This window comes from Nicotiana attenuata, unplaced genomic scaffold (assembly GCF_001879085.1).
Source record: "Nicotiana attenuata strain UT unplaced genomic scaffold, NIATTr2, whole genome shotgun sequence".
Lineage (NCBI taxonomy): Eukaryota > Viridiplantae > Streptophyta > Magnoliopsida > Solanales > Solanaceae > Nicotiana > Nicotiana attenuata.
In genome coordinates this window covers 57145-64287 of record NW_017673920.1, presented here as the reverse complement: position 1 = coordinate 64287, position 7143 = coordinate 57145, and positions in this window count along the sequence as shown.

Genomic DNA, 7143 nt, shown 5'->3' with positions numbered 1-7143 from the left:
CACTTTAATCAATGCTTCAAAATCCAGCGACCCAATTCCTACACCACGGCCAAAAAAAATTCCACTCGATTCTCTTCATGAATAACACCAAAGGGAATCTTCAGGTTGTTGATTTATGGTACGATTATCCCAATGGCAGGAACTTCAACATTATCCAAAACCAATTGGGAAAGCGATAAACTCGAGGTTCTCAACTTCCGTCATCTTCAATACAAGATTCAAGCTTTAACAGAGTCCTTATTCTGCCACCATTGCTCGACGGCGGATTCGCCTGAAATTAGGGTTTGTTCTTGAACAAAGATGAAGGAGTTTGGGCCTGAGCAACTTGATTTTCTGTTAATATATTTCAATGTATTTTCAACGTATCACGCTGTATTTTCATGTATTTTATTGTATTCATTATTTTTTTTCATTTTAATTCAATGCATCTCGCTGTATTCCATGTATTTCATTGTATTCACTGTCTTTTCTTTCATTGTATTTCAAAGTATCCCGCTGTATTCTATGTATTTCATTGTATTCACTGTCTCGCTATGTGCCATAATGTATTCATATGTTTTTTTAATTAATATAATTCATGTATTCAGATGTATTATATAATTTCTCTAAAGATTGCTATGTTTTTGGAGTATTTTTCGGTTGAGAATCTTTTTCATAATCGGAAATACAAATTTTGTGTGTTATAATTGAGTTTGTTGAGTTATATTAGGAGTCTATTATGTTAATTGATACACTTTCCGTTCAAAAAAGTGTAATCCCCTGTTTCACGCCGTGAATACAGTTGAATACAATAATCTATCCAGTTGTAATCCCATGTTTCACGCCATGAATACAGTCGAATACACTCGAATACAACAACTGATTAGGTGGACTTCCCTGATTCACGCCTATTTTTGCTATTGTATTCATGAATACAGTAGCTTAAATACATCTAATACATCTTATAATAACAGAAAATGTATCTACAATCCGTAATATAGCAAATGGTATCTATAGATAACTAATTACCACTAAAAGATAGTGCTTTATGAATATATATATATATATATATATATATATATATATATATATATATATATATATACCGCGTAGAAAAAATAAACAGTGAATCTAACTGGCTATTTGTGTAACAATACTGCTAAACTATGTGTTATAACTCAACTTGTTTAACGCAAATTTATTTTTATTTATTTGTTTAATTTATTATTATTTTCTCCATTCACAAATTAAATTAATAGAAGTTTTTTCATTTATTTACATATATCAAACAAATCAAACCCCAAAAAGTCTTTAGTTTCTATGTTTCAAATAGTTATTTTATGGGTTAATTTAGGCCCTGTGATCCGAATTAACCCAAACTTTTAGATGGACTAGCTTGGCTATGCACAATATGACCTATTAATAAATGTATATAACTAGCTTAGCTCATCCAAGTTTGAGCGAGTTGGAAGGATATATTTTTATGGGCTAAATTTGGCAACTGAAAAAGAAAAATTTAAAGCCAAGAAATAGGCGACACACTATTGTTTGACCTTTAAGATGAGAGTACTACTCAAAGTTCTGGCATCATCCTTAATCCACAGTTATTATAATCGTCTTTGCCTGTATTATTTGTAACTATTGGTGTATGCAAATGTTAGTTAACTAGTTAATAATATGGACCTTAGTGTGCATAGTGAAAGTTGTGTATGTTATAGTTATTTTAGGAAGTTAGTACCTAATTGTTAGTTAGGATTGTATATAGTTGGTGTTTATGCTTCAGACAAGTTAGTTGAGCTAATTCCAAACTGCAGATTCTTCTCCATGCTCTCTCTTTGCTAATTCTAACATGGTATCAGAGCTGTGGACAACGATTCATAGATTCAGAAGCTCGATTCGGTAAGATATTCTCTTAATCTCTTCTAAGTTGAAGTTCGTCACTGTGTTCTTCACTTCACGGCAAATCGATGAAATTTCTGTAAAATTGCTTTGATTTTGTTGCCGTTTTCCTTTGATTGTGCAATTGAGTTGAATTGAGGTTACTCATCAATGGCGGAGAAAACTAAGATTGATTACACTTATCCTTTGTTCCTACAACCCTCTGACACCCCATGATTGGTGTTAATTCTAATCCAACTCACAGGATCTGAGAACTATGGCATGTGGAGTAGATCTATGCGCCTTGCTCTCAAAGCAAAGCGTAAATTAGGGTTTATTACTGGAACGTGCATTAAAGCTTCATTTGAAGACGATCTCCTTGAGGAATGAGAGACATGCAATGCGATAGTGCACTCGTGGATTATGATCTTTGTATCGAAAGATTTACTGAGTGGAATCATTTATGCATCAGATGCACATGTAGTGTGGGAGGATCTTAAGGAGCGATTTGATAAGGTGAATCGAGTGAGGATTGTCACGACCCAAACTGATAGATCGCGACGGGCACCCAGTACCTTACTCAACCGAATACCAACATAACGTATCTTTTCGTATCATGCTATCAAAAGTAAATGAGACAGAAAGGCTGTCGTAAGATGACTAGAATAAAACTTGTAATACCAACTTATACATAAGACATACAGGCCTATAAGACCAAAATGATCACTCGTACACTAAACATAGGCCGACAAGGCCATACAATCTTTTACGTACATGACATATGTCGACAAGCCTCTAAGAGTACATAACCGTCATAAGGCTAGAACAGAGCCCTGACATACCAATCAATACGTGTCAAATGCATACTGACCAAATAGGCAACTCCGGAGCAAATGGAGCGCGCCAACACCTTTCGCTGAGCTGATTGCTTACTTGGAGGACTCGCGACCTGTCTATCGAGACATGCGGGCATGAAATGCAGCGTCCCCATGCAAAAGGGACGTCAGTCTAAATAATGTACCGAGTATGTAAGAAATGAAAATCAGTAAACAATAGACATGAGAGAAACATGTAGTAAAAGACTCAACATGTATATCTGAATAGCTCTGTGAATCATGTAATGTTACAATGTCATGCATATGCATATAAATGTCATACCATGCATGGGTATATGTGTTCATAACATCATCAAGCCTCTGAGGGCATCCCATCATATCATCTCGGCCATTATGGATAAATCATCAATGTATACCAGTTGATCAGGTGGTGGTGCGTATATAACGTCGTAACCTTTTCCCATATCCCATATACATATACATATATATATATATATATATATATATATATATATATATATATATATATATATACATATATGCGTGCATATAACGACATCTGGTCATGGGTCAATGTAAATGAATGCTATGCATGAGAAGTACGCCAATAAAATCTTTCGGAGTGTCATAAGACCATTTTGCCTCTGATTATTATCATGAAATAGACTTTATTAACTTACGTATTTTTTGAGACCCATGAACAGACGATAGAATAATAAGACTTATGGGAGAATAAGAATATACGCATCTCTAGCATTTCTACGAATAGAGTAATTTGTGAAAGTTGTACATTTGTTCGTTTCGCTTGTGTCGTATAGATCATACCAAAAAGAAAAAGAAAGAAGGGATAGCCTTTACATACCTGAGCCAATTCTGTCACGACCCAAACCCCACACTGGTCGCGATGGCGCCTCTAGTGAAGACGAGGCCAGCCAACTAACCTAACTCGTCTTTTCAAAAATAATTTAATCATGAATAAACAGCTAAAGTATGACTTAAAAATATTAATCAGAGGAATTACAACCCCACACAGCCCTAATCGGGGTGTCACAAGTCACGAGCATCTATTAGAATGTAAGTACAACCTCAAGGTCAAAAATACACTAAACAAGAATAATGAACAAAGGGAGAAAAACGATGCTGTGAACGCTGGCAGTCACCTCGTTAAACTCCTATATCTCTGACTCTGATCAGCCAGACCTGCTACTGGGTGAATAAATACCTGCATCTGCACACGGGGTGCATGGAGTAAAGTGAGTACTCCTACTCAGTGAGTAATAAAGGTAAATAACAACTGAGCGGTAAGGAATCACGTATGTCACATCATCATGCTATATAGAAGTAGTGTAAAACTTTTTGAGAAAAACAGTGAAGCTGTGAAATCTTTAGAAATATCTTAGCTCAGTTTTAAACCTCTTTTGGAAATGACTTTTTCAACAGTATGCAAACGAATGCAATTCAAATAGTGCAGATAAGCACAGAAGTCCGCCCCTCGGGCACCACACTCAATTAACAGATAATGTCAGGCAATCCGGTAGATATGAAGTAGCACAACAACAGGTAAGGCAAGCAAATAAAATAAAGTAAACACACAGAACAATACTGGTACCGCTGCGGTGTGCAGCCCGCTCCACATATCGCTGCGGCGTGCAACCCGTTCCATTTATCGTCGACGACACTCACTGGGGGTGTGCAGACTCCGGGAGGGGCCCCTTACTGCCCAAGCGCAATAATAAGCCATATCGTGGCATCAACTAGGCCCTCAACCTCATATCAATATCAATATCATACCGCCGCGGCGTGCAGCCTGATCCCATACTCAGTCCAAAAATCACATAAGCCCCTCGGGCACAATCATATAGAAATATTCAGCCCAAACTTCATTAAAAATATTAATTAAGTTTCAAGTTTAAGAAAAGGTGGCTGAGTTTGCAAAACAGTATTAAATACTAGGACTGAGTTCAATGATATGCACAAATGGTAAGAAACCAGTAATAACAATCCCTGAAGGATTCAATCAATTGGCACGAAGCCCAAATATAGCAATCAGCTCAATTAAAATGATAATAAGTGAATTTCAGTCAAATACGCAGTATATTCATCTACCGGGACGGATTAAGTCACAATCCCCAACGGTGCTCTACCCCACGCTCGCTATCCGGCGTCCAAGTCACCTCAATATAGCACTACGGTGCGCAGATACGGGGTTTCAAACCCTCAAAATATCATTTACAATCATTACTCACCTCGAACCGGCGAAATCTCTAGCTCGCGACGCCTTTGCCTCTCAAATCAACCTCCTCGCGCATCGAATCTGACCAAAACCACAACGAATACGTCACAATATGCCAATGGAACAATACCCAATCGAAGACAATCGAAAAATAGCAAAAATCTCGAAATTAGCAAAACCCGAGCCCCGGGCCAACTTCTCGAAAATCAGAAAATTTAACATCAACGGACTCCTTATCTCGCCATGAGTCTATACATATAAAGATTACCAAAATCGGAGTTCAAATGACCCCTCAAATTCCAATTTGAAATATTAAAACTCAAGCCCTAGTTCTTCCCCCTTTTGCTAAGTTTCCATGGATTTCAAGGTCAATTTCACAACAAATCGTGTTTTTAGTTCATAGGGCTTACCTTCAATCAACCCCAGTCGAAATCCTCTTCAATTCCTGTCCAAAAGCTCTCAAGGATGCTCAAAAACGGTGAAAATAGGGCTTAGCTCGCGGATGAAATATTTATTAAAACCCTTCTGTCCAGTGATAATTTCCTCTATGCGAACGCGAGGCCCTTCTCGCGTTCGCGATGCACAAAATTGCTTCTGACAAAAATACCCTTCGCGAACGCAGTTACCCTCACGCGAACGCAAAGCTCTGGACCCCTACTCTACGCGAACGCGACTACCTTCATGCGAATGCGAAGGGCAACTGCCCTGGGACCTAATTTCTTATACGCGAACGCGGACCTTCTCCCGCGAACGCGAAGCACAGACCTCTTTACCCTTCGCGAACGCGTGACGCCTTGTGCGAACGCGAAGGTCAAATTCCTGGCCTCCCACATTCCTTCTACGCGATCACGACCAGCCCCTCGCGAACGCGAAGGCAAATTCTTCTGCAACAGCTGATGAACAATTTCTGCAACACTTCAACTTGGAAAATGGCCCGATTGATCATCCGAAACTCACCCGAGGTCCCCGGGACCTCAACCAAAAGCACCAACACACCCTATAACGTCATTCAAACTTATTCCAATCATTAAAACACCTCAAACAACTCCAAATCTATCAAATTACATCGGATTCAAGCTTATGTTCTTCTAAAACTTCCGAAATACACTTTTAATCAAAAACCCGACCAAACGATGTCCGAATAACATGAAATTTTGCACACACATCTCGAATCACATAATGAAGCTACAGCAACTCACGGAATTCCATTCCGACCCTCGGATCAAAATCTTACCTATCAACCGGAATTCGCCAAAATACTAACTTCGCCAATTCAAGCCTAATTCTACACCGGACCTCCAAAACAAATTCCGATCACGCTCCTAAGTCAAAAGTCACCGAACGAAGCTAACCAAATCATAAAAACTCCGATCCGAGCTCATATACAAATAAGTCAACTCTTGGTCAAACCTTTCAAATTCAAGAGGTGACGACTCGGCTGGTCGTCTTAAGAATTTACGCCCCGATCCCCCATTAATTGCTTCCTCTAAGTTCATTTTTTCTATTTTGGTTTGTCGGGACGTTCGGTGTTGAGTTTCGGAGAGTTTTGGGACACTTTGTCCCTAAATGAGAGCTTAAGTGTGGAAAAGTGGTCCGTAGTCGGAACAGTGTGAAGACGACCTTGGAATGGAAATTCGATGGTCCCGTTAGCTCCGTTAGGTGATTTCGGTGTTGGGAGCATGTTCGGAATGTATTTTGGATGTCCGTAGCTCATTTAGGCTTGAAATGCCGAAGGTTGAATTTTTGAAGTTTCCGGTCCGATAGTGAATTTTGATCCGAGGGCCGGAATGGAATTCCGAAAGTTGCAGTAGCTCTGTCGTGTCATTTGGGATGTGTGTGCAAAATTTCAGGTCATTCGGACATGTTTTGGTTGGGTTTTTGATCGAAAATGTATTTGATGGAATTTGAAGTTCTTAGGCTCAAATCCTTGAATTAATCGAGTTTCTGACGTTGTTTTAGGTGGTTTAAGGATTGGTACAAGTTTGAATGAGGTATTCGGTGTTATTGGTGCTTTTGGTTGAGGTCCCGGGGGCCTCGGGATGATTTCGTGTGGTTAGCGGAAAATTTTTTGAAGTGTTGCAGCAGCTGAACCATTGCTGCTTCTGGTATTTTCGCGTCTGCGGCTTGGGAACCGCAGATGCGGCGCCGCAGAGGCGGCTAAATGGCAGCAGAAGCGACTTTGCTACTTTCCCTCAGAAACCGCAGAAGCGGTGCTAT